Source organism: Peromyscus eremicus, chromosome 17, assembly GCF_949786415.1.
Source record: "Peromyscus eremicus chromosome 17, PerEre_H2_v1, whole genome shotgun sequence".
In the NCBI taxonomy this organism is placed as follows: domain Eukaryota; kingdom Metazoa; phylum Chordata; class Mammalia; order Rodentia; family Cricetidae; genus Peromyscus; species Peromyscus eremicus.
The window spans coordinates 44902196-44925399 of NC_081433.1; the positions used below are offsets into that span (position 1 = coordinate 44902196).

The 23204-nt window shown below is 37.3% G+C and overlaps 1 long non-coding RNA gene across 1 annotated transcript; it reads left to right on the top strand.

Moving 5' to 3' along the window:
• The first annotated feature begins 5227 nt into the window (after positions 1-5227).
• On the top strand, positions 5228-22369 carry LOC131894059 (uncharacterized). Its single transcript, XR_009374830.1, has 2 exons — positions 5228-5365; positions 22175-22369. It is a non-coding gene; the product is annotated as an uncharacterized LOC131894059 (long non-coding RNA).
• The last annotated feature ends 835 nt before the right edge of the window (positions 22370-23204 follow it).

Consider the following 23204-nt stretch of genomic DNA (forward strand, 5'->3'; position numbering starts at 1 on the left):
AGAAGAGACATATGATAGAATTAATGTCTAAGAGTAAATTCACAGGTGACATAGGCTACCTGGCCATTTACATATTGCCAAAACCTATAAACCGAAATACAGTATCAAGCAAGCTGGCCATGGTAAACTATTGAAATAAGTTTATTCACTTACTGTCTTTGAGATTTCACCTTCCTGGGTTTAAGCCAAACCCCACAATTGTTCAAATAAAAGCAAAACAGAAATGAACTTTAATTCAGGTACAGAATAGGTTTGTGTAAGTCAAGATACAAGCTGGATTTAGATACTGAGTAGGTCTTTGTTGTTTTGTATTTACTGCACTACTTACTTTAGTTCATCGTGTGTCCCTTTTCATTAAATTTGTTCTTTGATGACTTCACACATGTGTATAATGTAGGCCGAACATTTATCCCTTCCCTCCTTCACTTCTCTATTGCTGAAGCCTACTCCCTCACCTGTCTCTTGAGGCTCATTGATTTTTCTGTTGTATTGTTTTGTCCACCCTTGATACGATGGTTTTTTGCTTTATCTCATTATATTTTATTTTGTTATGTTTGGTTGTTATATCTCAGAAGCGTATTCTTTTTTAATGGTAGACAGGAAGTGGTTCTGGATGGGAGAAAAGGTGGGGAGGAACTGGGAGAGTAGAGGGAGGATGATCTGCATTCAGATTATTATGTATGAGAATCTGTGTTTAACAAAAGGGAAAAAAATCTCTTTCTCACATTCTTGTTTATTAGTTTTGATTTGTGGGCTCACTGCTTTTTAATACTGTCTGTAGGACCATGGACTTGGAGCTATGTATTGGAACCTGGTAGGATCAACAATGGGCATAACACAGTTGAAAATATTGGCTCTTCTTCTCCCAGAATCTATTAACAGTCAGTATTCCAGTGGTTAATGGTAGTGTCTTGAGAGTCCCTCATCCATGCGTGATGGCTTGCTTACAAAACAAGCCTTGTGCAGGCTCTGTATAGGAAACTAAGGATGCTGAGTTCATAAGTTCAGTGGCTGAGTCAAATCTGCAGTGCAGAATTTCACAGCCCTTCATCCTATCTTTTGGCAATTTTGTTGTTCTTCATCTATTCTAGCATTCATTTATTAAAGTTCCTGGGTCTTTGGCTTGTACTTAGCTTTGATATTAAGATATGAATGTATGTGACTTGTTTATTATGAAATAGTGTTACGTGGATAGCGGTCAAAGGCTTCAGAACAGTGCTTCTCAACCTGTGGGTCGCAACTCCTTTGAGGATTACATATCAGACATCCTACATATCAGATATTTCCATTAGGATTCATAACAAATCCATGACAAATTACAATTTAGTAGCAAAATTACAACTATGAAGTTGTATTAAGGGGTGGCAGCATCAGGAAGGTTGATGACCACTACTCTAGAACATAAGGTGCTTAGCTGATGTAGTGTTCGTAATAGTTCATCCATACTGGTGTGTTAGATATATTTCATAGAGTTGAAAGCTTTGCAGAAGATGAAAACTAAGACTTCATATGACAAATAATTTGCCATAAAGCAAAGAAAATATAAGGAAGGGTACAGCTTTCCTTTGCTGAGATGTTTTCAAAAGAAGTAACTTTCCTTCAGTTAAATGAAGCCTTTAAGATTCAGTATGAAAGCTGATGGCTGACAATAAGTCTTCTGATACATATTTACTTGCTGCATCTGCTTCTTTGGATCAACCCTCATGATTAATAGAGACCTTTGTCCCTCACACCCTGTGAGTCCATCCAAATAGCACATCTAAGCAGCAAACTTTCACTCTTCTTTTATCTCTGAGGGCTTTTGAGGGACTAATCCTGCCATAGAAGTCATTGAAACAACTTTTTTTCTCTTATAACATGAAATTTGAGAGTCTCCCAGACTTCTAAGAGAAGTTAGGTGTCACACCTGTTGTTTTACTGCCCAGGCACATAGCATCAGACAAGCAGTGCCAGCTATGTTTGTTCTAGTCACAGGTCTGGCTGGTTTCTGGGGATTTCTATAAACTTGGTGATAGTAAGATTGACAAACTTTTCTATATCCATCTCCTCGTTGGCAGAAAGTTAATAAGTGGTTTTATTTCTCTCACTCCAATTTGAGACTAAGTGACATTTTGTCAGAGGCATGGATAACTTTTTCCTCATGCTATAAACAAGGCATCATTTGTTCAAGAGGTACCTTTGAGGCTGTCTCTTTGCATTATATTTCATCCAGCAGAAACCTCTGCCTGCCTGTCACTTGCTCAAGTGCTCTCAGCACTGATGACAGTGAGGATTCTGTCTCGTTGCAGCTAATGAGGGAACTGATGTAGCTGTTGGCACCGGGACACTCTAGGCTGCCTTTGTTGGCAATGGTACTCACTGTGTGCCACTGAGGATGGGGAGAGATCTTAGACAGTACTGTCCTGTGTTGACAGAACTACCTGTGTCCATATGGTTGAAAGATGTTGGATTCTATACTCCTTTTCATTCCTTCTTCCAGCCACCAAAGAGTAAGCATTTTGTGTATGTGTGTGTGATGTGTGTCTCTGTTTGTGTTCACTTGCATGTGTATGTGTGTGGAGGTCTTGTGTCATTTTGCAATTGTTCTGCACCTTACTTTTTGAAAAAATTCTGTCACTGCACCTAGAGATCGGTGATTGGTTAGACTAGCTGGCCACTGAGCTCCAGAGATCTGCCTGTCTGTGCCTGCATCATCCCCCACCCAGTGCTGGAATTGTACGCACATTCTTCCATGCTTGGTTTTTTAAGCTGGTTCTGGGTATCTGAACTCAAATCCTCACGTTTACATGGCTGGGAACTTTACACAGAATGGAACATTCTAGATGCTCCTTCTCTCTAGGGGTCTTAACTGAAACAATGAAAGAAGAAAAATAGAATAGAGGATTATGAAATATATAAATGCTGTTACGTTGTTATTAGAAAACTTGGGATATCGAAGCCTAGGAATCTCATAAAAAGCTAGATAAAAACAAATGTTGCCACCAATTTGTGCTGACAGTCTGCTTCCTTCTTGCTCTGCAACCAAAGTACAGAACCACTTCCTATTTTAAATGGGAGGCTTGTGCCATGAAGGACAACCATATTTCAACCTCTGCAACAAAGCAATGTAAAATGTAATTAACTTCAAAACTCTTTAGATTTGTGAGCCTTCAATTTACTCAAATAAATTGGCCGAGCCTTTGAGACATAAAACATATGACTGGGTGATGCATGAACTGAGGAACAAAGTAATAACCTGAGAACGAGTACAGAAAACAAATGAATGAGTTCAGGGCTGGAACCATGAAATGGCTTTGTTCAAAGAGAGCCAAAGACTGCTTCCACCTAACATAAATTTATTTTGAATGGCCTTGCTCTCTACTCCTAGGCAACCATGCTCACATTCCCACTAGGTCAAGGGAAAAACAATATGATAGATTGTTTACGACATATGAGAAGATCTGTGGTCCTTTTTCTGAATGAGCACTGTCTCACCAGTCACTTTTTAACAGGGTTGGGGGGGAGGGGGATGTCTTTGAGGAAAAGAGAAGATAGAAAGTAAGAAAAACACTTCATCTAAAAATACGGATCTAGGAGCTAGAGAGGTGACTCAGAGAAGTTTGGGTTTTGTTGTTCTTGTAGAGGACCAGAGCTTAGTTCTAACTATCCTAACTGGGCAGCCCACAACTGTCTTTAACTCCAGCTCCAAGGGATCTGATGCCCTCTCTGGACTTTGTGGGCACTTATGCTCATGAGTACACACACACACACACACACACACACACACACACACACACACGCGCACACTTATATGCACAACTCAAAACTAAAGTCTTCAAAAGAAATTTAGGATCAAGAGGGAAAGCAAAGGATAATCAGACTTCAACCCACAGCTCCAGGGAAGCTAGGAAACAAGGACCCTAAGAGGGATGCATGGATCACCTTGGGAAGGAGAAACAGAAGATATCCCCATGAGTAAACTGGGGATGGGGGCAATAGAGGGGAGAGGATGAAGGATGAGAACATGAGAGAATGGGATGGTCAAGCTGGGGGAGCGGTGGAGTGAGAGAGCAATGAAAGAGATATCTTGATAGAGGGAGACATTATGGGGTTAAGGGAGAAACTGAGTGCCAGGGAAATTCCCAGGAATCCACAAGGACGACCCCAGATTAGACGACTAGCAAAAGTGGTGAGGGTGCCTGAACTGGCCTACCCTGGTAATCAGATTGGTGAATACCCTACCTGTCATCATAGAGCCTTCATCGAGTAACTGATGGAGGCAAATGCAGAGATCCACAAGCAAGTACCAGGCCAAGCTCCAGGAGTCCAGTTGAAGAGAGGGAAGAGGGGGGTCAAGGTTATGATGGGGAAATCTACAGAGACAACTGAACCAAGCTCAAAGGAACTCAAGAACTTTGGACTGACAGCTGTGGAACCTGTATGGAACTGGACTGGACCCTCTGCATACGAGAGACTGTTGTGTAGCTGAGTCTATCTGAGGGGCCCCTGGCAGTGTGATCAGGGTCTATCCCTGGTGCATGAGCTGGCTTTCTGGATCCCATTACTTATGGTTGGACACCTTGCTTACCCTTGATGCAGAGCAGGGGGGCTTGGTCCTGCCTCAACTGAATGTACCTGGCTTAGGTGTCCCCTCATGGGAGAACTTACCCTGTTGGATGTGGGGATGAGGGATGGGTCAGGGGAGATGGTGGTGGAGGAGGAGGAGGAGGAGGAGGAGGAGGAGGAGGAGGAGGAGGAGGAGGGATGAGAAAGGGATCTGTGGTTGGTATGTAAAATGAAAAATTAAAATAAAAAAATGTTAAAAAAAAGAAATTTAGTTACAGTGCTCTGTTGAAAAGGCAGTTGCTAACAATTGCTTATAAAAGTGCCTTTTTATTTAAAATCACAGTGATTGAAATTCATAATTTGCTTAAAAGAGTTGTTAAATCTCAATGTCTCTATCACAGAGTTTTCTGAGGATATATTCTCTTTAAGTTTGTCTTGACCTACAATACTCAAATATATTCTTTAATATTTGTGCTGATTAATCTTGATTTTCAACTTGATTGAGTTTGGGATCAACTAAAAACCATGCTTCTGGGCAGGTCTTGTGAGGATATTTCCAAGAAAGATGAGTTGAAGTATGAAGAGCCTCTTAAAATGGACAGGCAGAGCAGTTATAAAGATATTCATTGAAAAAGTAATGCTGTTTGCCTGCCCAACTTTGCTTTTTTGCTTCTTACCAGTGACTCTCCAATAATTACACAGGCCTTCAGTGCCAGATTGGGACAGCTGAGGCACCCAACTTCATGAACTGAGTACCTATCAGAACCCCAGCCTCTCCAGCATGCTGGTGACCATTGTTGGATTATCCAGCTCCTATTGTGTAAGCCAAAGTCATACATCTCCTTTTGCATATTCATTCTATCAGTTCTGTTCCTATGGAAAACCCTGAATAATATAGAATTTGATGATGACTAGACTGTTTTATTCCGTTTAACCTTTCCCTGGTGTTTCACATCAGGATTGCAAAAGAAAACTTTGTCGTTGTTGTTTGTTTATTTGTTTATCTGTTTGAAGAATGTTTTTATTAACCAGTGTCTACACTGGGATGGAAATGGGTCAGTGTCTTGGTTACTTCTGCATTACTATTAACTACATTTGCTCAACAAAAAAGCAACTTAAAGAAGAAAGAATTTGTTTTGGCTCACATGTTGGAAAGTTCAGTCCATCAGGGTGGGAAAAGCATTAAGGAGTTCTAGGGGGTGAGAATTTTGGAAGTGTCTTCTTACCACTGTGGGTCAGAAAGAAGAGAACAATGGAACCAGGGGCTGAGTATCACCTTTAATTACTAATGGCATTCCTACAAGCTAGTCTGTACCACATAAAGGATCCATAACCTTCCAAAAACATTTCTACCAGTTGAGGAGCATGCATCCAAACTGTGGAGAAATTCAGAGTCAAACCACAATAGGCAGTAACTATAAGTGATTTCAAGTCTGCTATTTCTAAGTCTGAAGTTCTTGGAGATTCTAGAAAAGCAACCATTGTGCTAAGAATCAGAGAATGTCCTTTCACTTTAGAGCAAACAATGATCAGAAAGGAATATTGTCTTCCTTGAAAATAAAGGAAATTCTAAAGAGAGTACTTCAGGTATATTAATACTCTAAATGTGTCTTACGTTGTAAAAATAGGACATGGTGTGAATTCTCAAAGGCGATTGTTAAAATCTAAGAAAGTAATGTAGAAAAATAAAGATTTTTGTGGACAGGTTACTAGGGAAACAGCCTGAGCTGTAGGATCACATTTAAGACCAATCACAGTATACCTCCAGAATTTGGGAGCTGGAAGAAAGTATTAATGTACTTCATATGGGATGTTAGTTAATGGCTTATACGTTTATTAATTTTGGGGTACATTTGATACAATCGGATCTTTTGTTAATAAAATCTTGCTGTCTCATTTCCTTAGAATTTTGCAAACAAAACATCTACAAGATATATTTTCTCCCTGCTGGCAGCAAACTAAATGATGGAACATACTGTTCTCTTGACAATTCAGAGGAGACACAGACAATAAGCACATTTGCAATCACCTAGTAGCACATCTGAAATTACCTGTGTTCCTATTAGGTAAAAATATATGAAATGGTATCTAACTCCATGCTCACATTTCCACTGCTGTTATCAGGAAAATGAGATCTCTTACTAAAATAATGAGAAGAAACTCCTGTCCACGAAGCACTTATTCTTTTTAAATTTAAGTTCTTTTGACTTTGTATAATAGGATGGCTCATTTTCTTTTACTGTGCCACTGCAGATACTTCCAAGGAGCATAAATACAATTTTCTTTTCTTACACTCAAATCCTTTAGAAATTCTGGAAATATTCTAGGGCATATAAATGGATTTTAGTCTCTGCTCTATAATTTCTTCAGTTTTTCATGTTGGCCTAACCAAGCAGACAAGCAAGAAAATTAAGAAAAAATAAATAAAACAAATTTTAAAACAAGAAGCTAATTATGTTGATAAATGGCTGGTTTCTAAAAACACAAGCTTGCAAATGGTGCTTTCTCTGTGAAATTAGTATCTTTAGTCTCGAGAACTTCATACATGCACACAATGAAATACGTTCATCGTTCATCCTTCACTACTCACTTTCCTCCTCCAACTCCTCCATATTCCCCCAAACTATCCCCCCAACTTCATTTCTCCTTTATTTTTTACGATCGATAAGCCACTAATTCCATTAGTGCTGTCCAAACCTGCAAATATCAACCCAGCTAAAATCCTCGTACAGACAAGGAGACCCAACTTATAGAAGAGATGCAGTCAGTTGATAGCTGTGGAGAGAGGAAAAAATCACTCTCTTCCTTCTTTTCTATCTATACTGAATCTTAATTTGGGATCAACTTTAGGTGTATTTTATGTGAAATGTCATGATGCTTGTTAGATTACTCTGACTAAAGTCTCTCATCTGACACCATATTGTAAGCAAAGCATGGCTGGTAAGCCTAAAGTAAATAATTGTACCCAATTACAACCTTATTTATTTGCCCAACTAGCTACTCAGACTTACTTCTTTCACAATGTTTCCAGTCTTGTGGTGTTATAATTACTGCAATGTTGTTTTCCTGGTCTGTTAATGTGTCATTTAAACTAGAGAATATTGAAAGCAAAAACAGCACTATCTAATTGAAAAACAATATTTAAAGATAAAGATAAAATAGGAACGATGACATTAAAAAATCCCACGTAATTCCAATCATTTTCATTTTATCATCTAAATGTTTGGCAAATATACGTTTGTAAACACTTGAGGAAGGGGAGGAAGGACTCAAACAACATTTCAGCATATGTATTAGTTATTTTTCTATCACTGTGACCAAAATATCTGCTAGAAACCACTTAGAAGATATAATGCTCATTTGGGCCCAAGATTTCAGAGGGATGTCCATCCATCCTGGTGGGTACGGCAGTTGGCATGGCTCTTAGGCAGGAAGAGGATGTGGTAAAGCCATTTACACTGCTGCTGTCTATGAAGGAGAGAATCAACTTGGAACCACAGCAATTATAAACTCCAGAGGTCCACCCCTTCAGATCTGCTTCAGTCAACCCAGCCTCACCTTCTCCAAGGTTCCACAGACCTGGAGACCAAGCTCTCCAAACAAGAACTTGTGCAGATTTAAACCATTATGGCATATTTAGAGAAAATAAGAATGCAGAGCTGTGACAGCTCAATAGTTTTGTTAGGCTAATGTGATGATTTTGAAGCAAATGACAGAAATTTGACTACAAGATGGATATTTTGAGATTTCTAGAGCACAGAACCAGAAGTAAGAAATGAGACTTATGCCATTTCTTCTCCAACCTTCCCTCGGTCTCTCCTCCCACTTTCCTCTAGTCTTGGTGAAGTTTGGAAGATGTGGGCAGTGTATGGCTACAGCTAGGTGTGGAGAAAGGGCACTGATGATCACAAGATCAAAGAGAAAAATAATTTCTGTGCCTATCTTCTTAGACTAACAGGATTCTGGTGAATTTTAAGATGCTCATATAATATTAAAACTGATAATTCTTTACTTAATGCTATTATGTCCCTTCACTTTGAGAAGAATAGTGATTACCAAATGGGTAAGATGCAATCCTAGAGCTACATGGATTTACTTTCCTAATATTATTCTTTTGAGCATTGCAATTTGACTTCTGATTTCATGCATCCTTTAGACAGATTTGTGTTCAGAACCCCATGTATAAACACCCTTTATACTTATACCTTATTTTTGAAGTAATCAAGTACAGAATCAAGTTAAGCAATAAGGATGGTTTTACAAAGCTCAAGTTATCATATTGGTTGCATTTCCTTATGAGTTTTCTGGGATGTTTGCAGAAACAAGTTCTAAAGATGCCTTTAGGAATAGAAAGTGTTTATAAAACAATTTGTAAAGGCCAATGGCACAGTTTCATCTGCTACTTGGGGGTTAGTAATGTTATAGAATTGTGAAATAATGAGAGGAAAGGAAAGAGAAAGAGAAGTATGGCAAAAAGAGACAAATGGGGAAAAATGCCCTTTTCTACTAAATTTCAAACAAATGTGTGTGCATAAGAATTACACAATTGCACATTTAACTTATTCATTGTCATTTTACCATCATGGTTAAGAACGCCAGTCAGTGTTTAAGAATTAATAAACAAAACTAGATCTGTACCATTTCTGAGATATAAAGACATGTTCCTAAAAATCATTGCAACTTCAGACTGCTCAGTGATCTTATTTTGTACATTCTTTGAAGACAATCCCAAACACCATTTCAGTCCTGTCTGTTATAAGCTGCAGAAAAGAATCTCTAAGATATTTCTTCTAATTCTTTGAATTTTTCTTTATTTTTTTAAATTGTCAAGTTTTCAGTTCCCCAATTAAGAAAACAGGATATTAATCAAGGTTCCCTAGAGTAACAGAACTTATGGAATGAATCTCTCTCTATATATAGAAAGGAGTTTTAATTATTAAGATGGCTTACAGACTGTGGTCTAGGTAATCCAACAATGGCTGCCTATGAACAGAAGGTCCAAGAATCCAGTAGTTGTTCAGTTGCTGAGGCTTGATGTCTCAGCTGGTGTTCAGTGAACAGTGTACTCTGAAAGAAGGAGGCTCTAATGTCACTGAAGGACTTAACTTGCTAGTGAGAGCAAGAAGAACCAAGAAGAAAGAAAGAGAAAAATGTAAAGAAAGAAAGAGTAGGAGAGAGCTTCCTTTACCCATCCCATGTCTTTTATATAGGCTTCTAGAAGAAAGTGTGGACCAGATTAAAGGCAGATCTTCCCACCTCAACGATCCCTGTTAGAAGTGGGTCTTCCCACTTCAAATGATTTAATTAAAAAAAATCGCTCACCAATGTGCCCAGTCATTTGGGTTTTAGTTAATTACAGACGTCATCAAGTTGACAACCAAGGATATTCATCAAAAATAGTTTACATTTTGATAGCTTTTGTGCTCTTTCCATTCCTCCTCCATCCCAAATCTGTCTTAACCACCTAGTGAGCAGTAAAAATATTTCCTTCAGTAGTTTCCCTGAACCAACAATTGACACAGTAATAATGATAGAAGCTAATAACAATCTGTTCTTCATTTCCTTAGTAATGTTGTATTCAAATATTATTAGGTTTGGAATGGTCTGGCACTGTAGAAGTGTTATCTTGAGAATTCTCAAAAGTTTTTCATTGTATGAACTTAAATCTGTACTCAATTTAGTTTGTGTCTGTAGGTCTGTCATTTAATCTCACTGGAACTTTTCTGTGACTTAAAAGAGAGAGTAGAGACAGATATTCTTTCGATTTTTTTCCCCTTAGAACTGACCTTTAAAAAATAGATTCTTTTCCTTTATCTCTAAAATCTGCAATTTAGGTCACTGTCAGCTTTACAAGGAGCATGCATCCCTTTGTCTAAGCTTTATAGACCGTTCTGTGGGTTCATACTGGCTCTTTCAGTGGAATGGACATTTATTGGCTCTTCACGCAGGAATCGGTCCATGTTACCCTAAGACTCCATAAGTGTCATAAGACACTCCATAAAAACATAGCAGGATCCATGGGAGAAAACTTTCTTACCTCCCAATTTCCAGTTCGTTTTTCTACTTTCTTTATTCCATCCTTGATTTTTCTCAGGATTCTCATGAGGTAGAAAATCACTCTGACTTTTTCATTTTATTTTATTTTTTCATAAATTCTGAATAACAAATTAAATCAATTGAAAGTGATTAATCCCAAGATCCTGAAAAACCTGTTACACCTTTATAAACGCCTTGATGTGTAGGCAGACTTTTCTGTCCCACCAGTCAGCTCCCAAATAACCACACAGAGACTTTGCTGATATATTAGGCTTGTTACTAACTAGCAAACAGCTATATGATGTGGGCTATCAGGATATAGCGAATATTGACATCAGTGAGGTTGTCATCAAGCAAATGAAAGAGCACAATGTCAGCTGATGGCTAAACATGAGTTTCTTAAAGATGGCCATGACACAGATGGAGTTTCCTGATGTCACATTCCAGGTAGTGTTGGACAAGGATACACTGGACACTGTCCTGACAGATCAGGAGGAGAAGGCCCTTCAGCAGGTGGCCAGGATGCTGGCTGGCTAAGGTTGGTCATGTCCTGCAGGTGGGTAGTCACTAGCTCCACATCTCCCTGGCTCAGTCTCGCATCCTGAAGAAAGCAGTGGGTCATTTCTGTTGGCAGGGGGGACAGTGAGGGTACACCAAGTGGTGTACTAGGCCAAGGTGTTTGAAGCAGAGCCTTGGTTCTCCTTGCTCATCTTTTTCTTCATCATGACCAATTTCAGGCTAGTCCTTGATTCTGCCCTTCAGGTCTTTGATCTATGTCCTTGGGAGCAGGACAAGCCAGCATGACTGGAAAGTGGCCCCACAGGAAGGGTGACAGCACTATGCCCTCCTGCCCATTCAGAAGGTGGTGGAACATTTACGAGGTTTTGTAGAAGGAATGTAGGTGGTTCCTTGAAGGAGCTTTGAGACACTGATCTTTCTCTTTTCATTTTTGGCGGCTGTAATGTGAAAAGCTCATCCTATTGTATCTTCCTGTCCATGATGCCCTGCTTCATCACAGGCCCTAGGACAATGACTCTGCCCACTCATAGCCAGGAACCTCCAGACTAAGCCAAATAAACCCTTTTCCTGAAAAAATAAGTTCTCTTTGTGTATGTAAATAATATTTGCATAATTATTTGTATCTGTATATATGATTTGTGTATTTACACAAATACTTTGAGTAGGAATTGTATACATATAGAACTTTTCTGAACTATTAACTTAAGTTATACTTCATCGTTTTACTGTATTTTAAGTTTCTTCTTAGATTGTATCTAAGGTTTTCATTATTTATTAGGTTTGAAGAATTGATGATGGTAATCTCAACAGAGCAAGGACATTTCTTCTTAGTTGTTTGGTAGTCAAGCTTTTAGTATATGAGAGGCACTCTCTAACCACTAAATAAGTGAATAAACATATAAATAGACTATCTCAACATAAGATTTCTTATGTGAAAAATAAGTAATCATTCTTTACCTTAGTTTTTTTCATTATTTAATATAGAATAAATCCTTTAGGGTAGAGAAGAGCAATGTTTCTAACAAAATTTTATTGCAAGCTGTGGTTTTCTGAATTTTTTCAATATTTAATACTTCAGGGTAACAATATGAGAAAGTGAAATCATCAGCAATAATATCAATGCTATGAGATTTGCCCAAGTAGCTATAAAGCTGCATGGGTTTCCAAGTCACAAATCATATTAGTCATGGTCAGAAACCCTAGAAAATCCCCTCTGAGTTGTTCAGCTTCTTATAAATATCTTTCATGAATCAAATTCCCTTCCTATAGTCTTTTGTGGCAATTAGAGATAAGTTTAAGATTTAATCTGGACTGTTATTGTCTAAGGTAGACATTATTACATGGAGAAATGATAAAGAAACAATCCAAATATTGTTTCATGAAATGGCATTACAGGAAAATTGGTTTGGGGAATTTACAGACTTAAATAATATAATAAACTATAATAAAAATATAAAAAGTTTGTTGTAATCTTTGCTATTTTCCAACATCCAAACTTCTTTATCTTAGCTTATATTAAAAGCAATACCCTTAAACTATGTAAAAAAGAAACGTATTGAAGAAAATATTCAAATGTTGTACAGCTGTTAGAATAGAACTTTCCATACAAACATTTTCTGACTGATGGTTATAATTCACAAAATGTTTCTCTCAAGTCATTGTCAGATTTTAAACTGCACTCTCTTGATTGAGGCGAGATGCTTTAAAAATAAAGGTATAAGTAGTATGTAAAAAGAAATACAATTTCTAGATGTTATTTCATCTGGAAAGAAGAATAGTCATTATCTAAAGTTATTTTAGGTGAATGCATTATTTTGTTTTTCTGACTTCCCAAACCATGTAAATTTTCTGTGTACTTATTTGATTTTGATTTGATATTGTTTTTCAATGACTGTAATATCTAATAAAATGATATTACTTCTTTGCATTAATGTAGTATATATAGTTTAGAGACTCTTACAATTTATAACACTTTACAATACTTTTTGAGGTCAGATTAACTAGAAGGTGAAAAGTATGCAGCCTGAATGATTTTGAAATAGCATATATTATATTCAATGAAAACTCCTGAAAATCATTGAAGTCATCGAACATAATTATCTTATGAAACTGGGAATAAGAAATCAAAGGGAAAAAATCCATTCTTAGTCTAGGAGTATTTTGTGTTAAGTTGTAAACTAGTGTTTTAAAATTTCTTTAGACAAGTCTAAATACTATAAATATTGGCATATGAATTTTAAAAAAATCATAAATGGTTAGCCTGGGCAGCTTTCCTTCTGTTGCTATGGTAATATATCTAGGATAAACAACTTAGGGCTATAAGATTTATTTTGGCATCAGGTTTCTGGCCTTGGTAACTTGTTCTAATTTTTCTTGGGCCTGTGGTGAAGCAAAATATCATAGCAGAAGGCAAAGCAAAGGTAAGATTTCACCCTATTTTCTCAAGGAAGTAGAGGAAAGAGGGATTTTATATAACAAAGACCTTCTCTGCAACCTTTGATTGTTGCTGCATTGGGAACTTTGTCTCCACACATTGAGCTTTCTGAGGAGATTAAAGACCTAATAATAACAATCATAAAATGTGTTAAAATAGGACAATTTTACAGATTTGACCTTTTAGATGACATTATTAGATTTATAGGCAAAGAAATACCAACACTTTTGCTAAACTTTCATGTGTTTCTTATCTGTTGTTATTGGATTGAAATGACAATATTAGGAAATATGTTTATAAGTATAGCTATCCAGAAATATTGCTTAACTATGTATTAATCAAATGAAAATTAAATAAAAAGTGTTAAACATATATGCATTTAAAATACCTGAAATTTGATCTTTGGCTTAGAAAATAAACAATGTCAGGATCATTCATGTAAATGAAGACAAAAGTTAATGCAAGTGTTAGAAGAAACATATTATGAAATAGTCTGTGAACCTATACATGAACATGGCCAAGGTAACATCTGTGTCACTCAAAAATCTGAACAAGAAATGCCTACATGTTTTTAAAAAAAGAAAAAAATATTTGCATGGAAAAATAGTTTTAAACAATATCAAGAGATCACTCACAATGGAAAAATAGTATAATCTGAGATGCAATATTTTCAACACCTATAAAAGAAACACACATAACATCTAAAATAAATGTTATGATTTGAGAGAAATATCAAGAGGCAATAAAACAGGAAGAAGAGCACATAAAAAATACAAAAGCAATAGTATTCTTGTGTTTGTTTAGCATACTTATAGAAGCGTAACTCTGAAACTAATGAGATTAGTTATTGATTATGTCTGTCAACATGATTTTAAAATGCAGAGAGATGAATTTATAAATAAACCATTTATTTTGTAATAATAAAAATGCACAAGAGTTTCAATTTGGGACACACACACATATGCACACATACACACACACACACACACACACACACACACACACGCACACACACACAAATACACCAGAGTTAATTCTCTTTCTCTCAGTTTGTAGAGTAAAAGTGAAAGTATTCTGATTAACTTATAACTCCTCAGTATCTCTGAGCTGTATATATGATTGCTACAGGGTTCAGATTTTTAATGTTCAATAGAAGATCAATAATTTAATATTCATTTTGTTAATAAAATCATCTTAAAGTTGTGTGGTATTTAAATTTTCTCAAATGAATTTTTATATTTATTTATTTACTTACAGCATTTTTATATTTGAATAGATTTTTAATAATTTCTGATAATGAAAAAAAAGCCTTTAAAAATAAGGGTTTGTGTTCCCTGTACCTTAAGGAATAAAAACACTACCCAAATACTATGTCTTTGATTAGAAATTGAGGATTGAAATATAAAAAGAATCCTCACTGAAACATGAATAATTCGTACATGATTGTCACCAATAGGAAAACAAGGCCATCTAGAGTCAAAAGGTAAAACTGAAGGCATTAGGGCCTGGAGAGATGGCTCAGTGGTCAAGAGCACTTAACTGCTCTTTCAGAAGACCTGAGTTCCTAGCACATCTGATTGCTCACAACTACCTGTAACTCCAGCTCCAAGGGGATTTGACACTTCTAGCTTTGGAAGACACCTATACTCACATATACACCCCCCAACATAGACACATATACATAATTAAAACAATAAAAATAAATCTTAAAAAACTGAAGGCTTCACACTATGATTTCAAAATATAATGTCAATATATAAAAATATACAGCATGGTGTGGAGATATTATTTAGCTCAAAAAAAAAGCACCTGTATCAGTGCAGCAGAATAGAAAACACATAAATACATGTATATTCCTATGGCCAAATAGTGTTTGGTAGCAGAAACAAGAATCTACATCTGGATAAAGACTTTTTTTTGCTAAATGTTATGAAAATACTGTCCATAAGCAGAGCATATCAACTATCCTTCATATACCAAGAGCATATAAAAATGGATTAGAGGCTAAGTAACAAGGAGGCATCAAAGAAGGATGCATGGATCTCCCTGGGAAGGGGAAAAAGAATAGATTTCTCCAGTAGACTGGGAGCAGGTGGGGATGGGAATAGGAGGGATTAGGTGTTGGGTGGGGGGAAGAGTTGGAGGAGAGAGTACTGGAATTGGAGGGCATTTGGAGATGAGGTAGAAACCTAATGCAATGGAAACCCTCAGGAAACCACATGGGTGACCCTACCAAAGACTCCTAGTAATGGGGGATATGAAATCTAAACCGGTCATCTTATGAAACCAGACCAGAGAGGCTTCTCCCAGAAACTGATGGGAGCAGATGTAGAAACCTACAGCAAATCATTAGGCGGATCTTGGGGAATCCTGAAGAAGACAGGGAGGAAGAAGAGAGTAGGAGCCAGAGAGGTCAAGAAATCACAAGAAAATGACTCACGGAATCAACTAACTAGGGCCCACAGTGGCTCACAGAGACTGAACCAACAATCAGAAAGCCTGTATGGGTCTGACCTAGGTCCTCTGCATATATGTTATGATTGTGTATCTTAGAGTTCCTGTGGTACTACTAACAGTGGGAGTGGGGGGTGTCTCTGACTCTTTTGCCTACTTTTGAGGCTCTTTTCTTCCTACTAGGTTGCCTTTTCCAGCCTTAACATGAGGGATGTGTCTAGTTTTATTATAACTTAATATGACATGTTTGGTTGATATCCTTGGCAGGTCTTACCTCTTCTGAAGAGAAAGGAGGAGAAGTGGATCTAGGTGAGAGAGGATGTGCTGGTTGGGGGAGTCTGGGAGGAGAGGAGGGAGGGGGAACTGCCATTGGCCCATAATATATGAGGGAAAAAATAAAAAAAAATACAGAAAAAGAATCTTAAATACAAAGTTTTCAAACTTTAAAACTATTAGAAGAAATCAAAGGAAACATTACAACATTCCAAGTGGTCAACACTAAACACACACACACACACACACACACACACACACACACACACACACAGGAACAACAATAAATAGACTCAGTAGGGTGTGTGTTTATATAAGTGAATATATATGTATCAATATTTATTAAAGAAGAGGTCCTGAATCCAAGAGACAGAGATGTAAGGGGAATTGGAGGATAAAGAGGGAGAGTTGGAAATGATGTAAATATAATACTCACGTGTGGAATTCTCAGAAAAGAAATTAAATTACAAAACAGACAAATGGGATTACATCAAACTACATAGTTTTGGCATAGCAAAGAAGCAGCAAGGCAAAGAGACAGCATGGAGACTGGGAAAAAATTTGCAAACTACAAATTTTAAAAGATGCTAATGTCCACAATATTCAAGGAATTCAACTCAACAATAAATATAATTGGATTTAAAAGAACTTACTCAAAGTCTTAATAGGAACTTCTTAAAAGCACAGTAGTCAATGTGTATAAGGATAAGTGCTCAGGGTCACTCATTATGGGAGAGTTCTAAGTGGAAAACACAGTGAGAAGTCATTGTGCTTTGGTTAAAACCATTCTCAGAAAAAAGGCAGAAGATACCAGATTCAGCAAGTGATGGTAATGTCTTTCTGTATGCTGTGAAAATATGTTGCTCTGATTGGTTGATAAATAAAATGCTGACTGGCCAGTAGCCAGGCAGGAAGTATAGGCGGGATAAGCAGACAAGGAGAAATCTGGGAAGAGGAAGGCTGAGTCAGGAGACACCAGTCTACAGTCCAGGGAGCAGCATGTAATGGCACACAGGTAAAGCCACAGAACATGTGGTGACATGCAGATTAGCAGAAATGGGCTGAGTTTAAGTGTAAAAGCTGGTCAGTGGTAAGCCTGAGCTAATGGCCGAGCAGTTTTAATTAATATAAGCCTCTGTGTGTTTACTTGGTCTGAGCGGCTATGAACTGGGCTGGACACAGGAAAACTTTCAGCTACAAGCAAGGATATGAAAAACTGCAGCTTTTACACTGCTTGAGGGAATGGAAGTTAGTGGGGCAACTGTGAAAAATAGTATGGAGTTTTTTTTTCTTGTTTTATTTGTATTTTTAAAGAGTACTATATGATTCAGGAATTTTGCTGCTGGAAATAGACCCAAAAGATTTGAAATCATGTGGAAAAGGGATCTGTGTTTCCATATTCATTGTAGCACTATTCTCAGTGGGCAAATACAGAGTCAGCCTAGGTGTCCATCTGCATATGAATGAGAAAATACAGTACAAATTCACAATGGAGTGATACTCATCAATAATAAAAACATTGAAATTCTGTCAGTCATTGAAACATACAGAAATCTGGAGAGCATAGTGCAAACTGAAACAAACCAGGCCCAGAGACATAGATTATGTGATTTCCCCTACGTGTCTAGCTTAAACAGCCAAGCCCCTAGAAACAGGAAGTGGAAACACGCTTAACAAAGGCTGGTGAAAGTAGGAAGGATGAAATCAGCTGGCTAATGGGTATAAACGTGCATTTTGTTAGGAGAAATAAGCTCTGTGAATATTACACAGACAGTGATTATAATCAACCGTGTTATATGTTTCCAAAAAGCTCAGCAATCAAAAATACCTTTAAGATTAACATAGTGAAAATGGCCATCCTACCAAAAATAATCTAGAGATTCAACTCAATTCACATCAAAATTCCAACATAATTATTCACTGATCTTTTAAGGACAGTTTTCAGCTTTATATGGAACTACACACAGACGCACATACACATGAACACACACAGCAACAACAGCAATAATAAGCCCAGAGCAGAATATCTAAAACAATTCTAAATAATAAAATAACTGATGGAGATATCACTATGCCCAATTTCAAATTGTACTATGGAGCTATAAAAATAAAAATAAAGCATGGTATTGTCACAAAGCAGATCATGGTATCAAACTGAATTTTCCTTATTCCTTTATCCATTGTTGGACATCTAGGTTGCTTTGAGTATCTGTCTATTGTGAATAGACCAGCAATGAACATGGTTCAGAAAGAGTCTCTGTGGTAGGATAAAGCATCCATTGGGTATCTGCCCAACAGTGTATGGCTGAATCCATTTTCCCAGGAACCATCACGCTGATTTTCATAGTATTTGTACAAACTTTCACTCTCATCAGCCATAGGTGAGTGTTCCCCTTACTCTACATCCTCTCCAGCATGAGCTGTCACTTGTGACATCTAAACATAAATCCATATATCTATGGGTGCCTGATTTAAGGTAAAGAAATGAGAAGTACACACTGAGGAAAGATTGCATCTTCCAAAAATATTGCTGATCAAACTGGATGGATGCACGTAGAAGAATTCAAATAGATCCATATTTATCATCCTGTATAAAACTCAACTCCAAATAGATCAAAGACTTCAGCATAAAATCAGACAGACTGAACCTGATAGAAGAGAAAATGGGGAATAGCCTTCAAATTATTGTCACAGGAGAAGACTTTCTAAACAGAATATCATTAGCACAGGCACTAAGATCAACAATTAATAAAAGGGACCTCATGAATTGAGAAGCTTCTGCACAGCAAAGGACACTGTCATTTAGACAAAGTAGCAGCCCACAGAATGGGAAATTATTTTTACCAACTACACATCTAATAGAGGGCTAATATCCAAAATATGTAAAGAACTCAAAAATCAAGATGTGAAAAAAAAAACACATAAAGCAATTAAAAAGTGATGGTGTAGCAGAGACCAGGGTCCTTGAATCAGATCAATGATTCTTTGCGATGAATACCTGCATGTAAAAATGTGTGGATAAAGGGGTTTACTGCATGACTTACTGTGTCACACTGCAGTTTCTATGATGAGATTTTTCTCTTCTCCAAATTATTTTTTCCTTTTTTCTCTTAAATTTTATCTTGTTTTCTTCTGGGAGTGGGGGAGATGGATGAGATGGGGAGGGATGATGTGAAAGACACAAAGAATAAATAAAAATAAAGTTTAAAAAAAATATGGGATACTGTTGTAACATGGCCCATGAATGAAGCTGTATGAGGAATTTTTGAATACTTGTGAGGAAACAAGGCAAAAGTCTTGTAACCTCTGTTTCTTCATAAAATAGATTTGTTCTTGGAATGTGCTTTTGTGACCCTCTGAGGTGTAATAAGTAGGAGTAGGTTTACTTTAGATTACCTGTCATCTAACCCATTGTTATTCAGAATGATGCTTTCAAGCAGGAGTTACACTCCTAACTGTATACAGCCTAAATGCATGTGATCTTGCCCTTGTGACTATATACAGCTTGAACTCAAGTGAACTTTGCTCATATGACTTTACCTAAACCTCAGAATATCCTCAGAATATAAATTGTCTGATGCTCTGAAAAAAGATGGCTATTGAATGAGACTTTAGTCCACCTAATTTTTAGGATCCACTCTCCCAAGTTCGTGCTGGCAACTAGAACAGAAATAGGGTATAGATCTAAACAGAGAATTCTCAAAATATTAAACTCAAATGATTGAAAAATTTTCAACATCCTTAATGATCAGAAAAATGCAAATCAAAATACTTTGAGATTTCATCTTAATCCAGTTAGAATGGTTAAGATCAATAACACAAGTGGCAGTTCATTCTGGAGAGGATGTGGAGTAAGGGGATCACTCATCCGTTGCTGGTGGGAGTACAAACTTGTACAGCCACTATGAAAATCAGTGTGGCAGTTCCTAGGAAGATTGATCGAGCTATGCCACTGGTGGACAGATACCCAAAGGATGTTCATCCTGCTACAGAGACCCTTTCTGAACCATGTTCATTGCTGCTCTATTCATAATAGACAGACACTTCAAGCAAGCTAGATGTCCATCAATGGATGAAGGGATAAGGAGAATGTGGCACATTTTTACAACAGAGTACTATTCAGTCTTTAAAAAATTAAATCATAAAATTCATAGGTAAATGGATGGAACTAGAAAGAAATCATCCTCAATGAGGTAACCCAGACCCAGAAAGACAAATACAGCATTTGCTTCTACGTAAATATTACCTGGTAGGTAACAATAACCAAGCTACAACCCATAGAACCACAGAGGATAGGTACAGATTAAGAGACTAGGGAGGGATATATAGATCATCCTAGGAAAGGGAAATAGAATAGATAGCTATAGGTGCATGGGGGAGGACTGGGAGGAGAAGATCAAGTCTCAGGAGGATGGAAGAGGAGGAAGAGGGAGGGAATACAGGAAGATACAGTTAAAATTAAGGTAATATGCAAATCTAATACAGCAAAAGCTTCCTAATACACACACATATACGTATGTATTAAGGCAATCTAAATAAAATTACCAAATAATGGGGGAGACAGAGCCTCAGTTGGCCATCTCTTGATACCAAATAAGCTTATAGTACTTATGTTGAGGTATAGCTAACTGAGTTGTTGGCCAAAAGGATCCCATGGTATCCCTAAACACCCCAGGCTACTGTCAAGAATATAGGGTTTTCTCCACAAACAGACATCAAGCCCCTGTTGCTGAGGACAACATCTACACAACATTGAATGTAGGAAAGTCGAGCTCGTGCTGACATAGAGCCTTTACTGTATGTGCTAGCATCTTTTGTCCAGGAAGTTGCTCTGCAGGCTCCTAAAGGAGAAATGTTAACACCAACTCAGCCATAAACCCACTTTTGCTCAGCCATCATCAAAGAATCTTCCTCTTAGAGCAGGTGGAAACTAATACAGTGACCCATCAAGAGACATTTATGTGGAGAGTGAGAACACTCAGCCCTAAATGGAATGTCTCCATCAAATCCCTTACCTCAGGACTCAGGGAACCCATGGATGAGAAGGCAGAAAGACTGTAGGAGCCAGAGGGGGTTGAGGACAGAAAATAAGTAAAGCAATAAAACAAAAAACCAAGGCCCTCTAAATCAACAAAATAGGTGCACATATTAACTCACAGAGACTAAGGCAGCATGCACAGCATCTGCATAGGTCTGCAGCAGTTGGAGTGTAGAGCTGAAGGGAGAAGTGGACACACGTCCCTATCCCTAACCTTAAAACTACTCCAATTAATAACAACTTGCAAATGAAAGTTTAGTTTTCTCCAAGGGAGTGTCAAGTCAAAGGCTTTTCCTTTTTCAAAAATTTTTATCTTACTATTTTATTTTATTTATGTTATTTTTCTATCTTTTTACCTTACAAGTCCTTTACACATATATTGTGTCTTCCAGTTTTGTGTTTTTATGGGATTTCTGAGTATGCAGATGAACAGTCTTTGTCTCTTGTGCCTTCTCTTGGACTCCTTTCCTTCTATTTGTTTCTTTTGCACAATTCCAATGTGATTTTCTGTTTGTTTGTTTGTTTGTTTTATCTGATGACATTTTTTATTGTACTGTATTTTATTATTATCCCTTAGAAGCCTGTTTGTTTCTAAGAGACAGGAAGGGGGTAGATCCAGATTGAAGGGGAAGAAGAGAGGAACTGGGAGGAATAGAGGGAGGGTATTCCTTAATGAGCTATACTTTGTGAGAAAAAATATTTTCAATGAAAGGGGACAAAAAGAAAGAAAAAGCTTGCATAATTAATTGGTAAATAAATACGGACGTCATGCTCAAAGAGTGGTGATATAAACAGCGTTGCTTGTTTGGTAGTTGTCTTGACATGTTATCTCACTGGAGGCATCCTTTGCTCTGTAATTAACTTTTTTTTTCTAGGGACGGATGGGATAGGCATTTCTCGTGAAAGAATTGCCAACCCAGGAAGAAGAAGCAATGAAGAATTACAGCACATTTTCAGAACACACAATGGTCATAGTGGAGCTAATTCATGCAAAAAAAATGTGAAAATGATGAGTGAAATACTTTGGGAGCTTTTAACGAAGAGAATATAATGGTAAAGTTTGGCTGGTTGGATCAGCTCTTGTTTTGTGTTTAAATTACCTTTAAGGAAAAAGAAGTAATTCACTTGCATTCATTTTGTGGGGTGTGTGTGTGTGTGTGTGTGTGTGTGTGTGTGTGTGTGTGTGTATTTTGTATTTCAGTTCTATGGTATTTTGTAGTCTATGCTTTCAGTTAAAGAATAAAGTTCCCTTTAGAGACTTTCCAATCTTGCTTAGGTAAAGCTGGGAAAAATTGAATTTACATACACATACCTCATGAAATATAGCCCTCATGAAAATAATAAATGGTAGCCATTATGGAAAACAATATGCAAGTTTCTCAAAAATAGACCATATCATGCGGTTATACTACACTTGGGTATATTCTTGAAAGAAATGAAGTTCCTCTACAGAAAACAGAACTAAATGCCCATGGGTTTTAGCTTCTTTTTCTATCACTATGATAACATTCTGTATTAAACGCAACTGAAAGGAGAAAAGATTCATTTGGGGTTATAGTGATAGGTCAGCAGGGGAATCACACCAGCAGGAGGTTGGGAAAGCTGGTGATGACACAGCTACAGTTAACAAGTAAACCAAGGTGACTCCTACTGCTCAGGTCACTTTTGGTTCTACTCAGTCCAGGACCCTCACCCATGGAATGTACTATGCCACCTACTTTTAGGGTGGGTCTTCCCACTCAATTCATCTAATCAGCAGAATCCCTCACAGGCATGCCTAGAAGCTACATCCTTCACAAGTGAGGCTGGAGGATTGTTTTTTAAGTGACACAAAGCCTTACAATTCCACCCCTTTTCAACTTGAGACCCAAGTATATTATTCTTATCATAATCTTTGACCCCTGG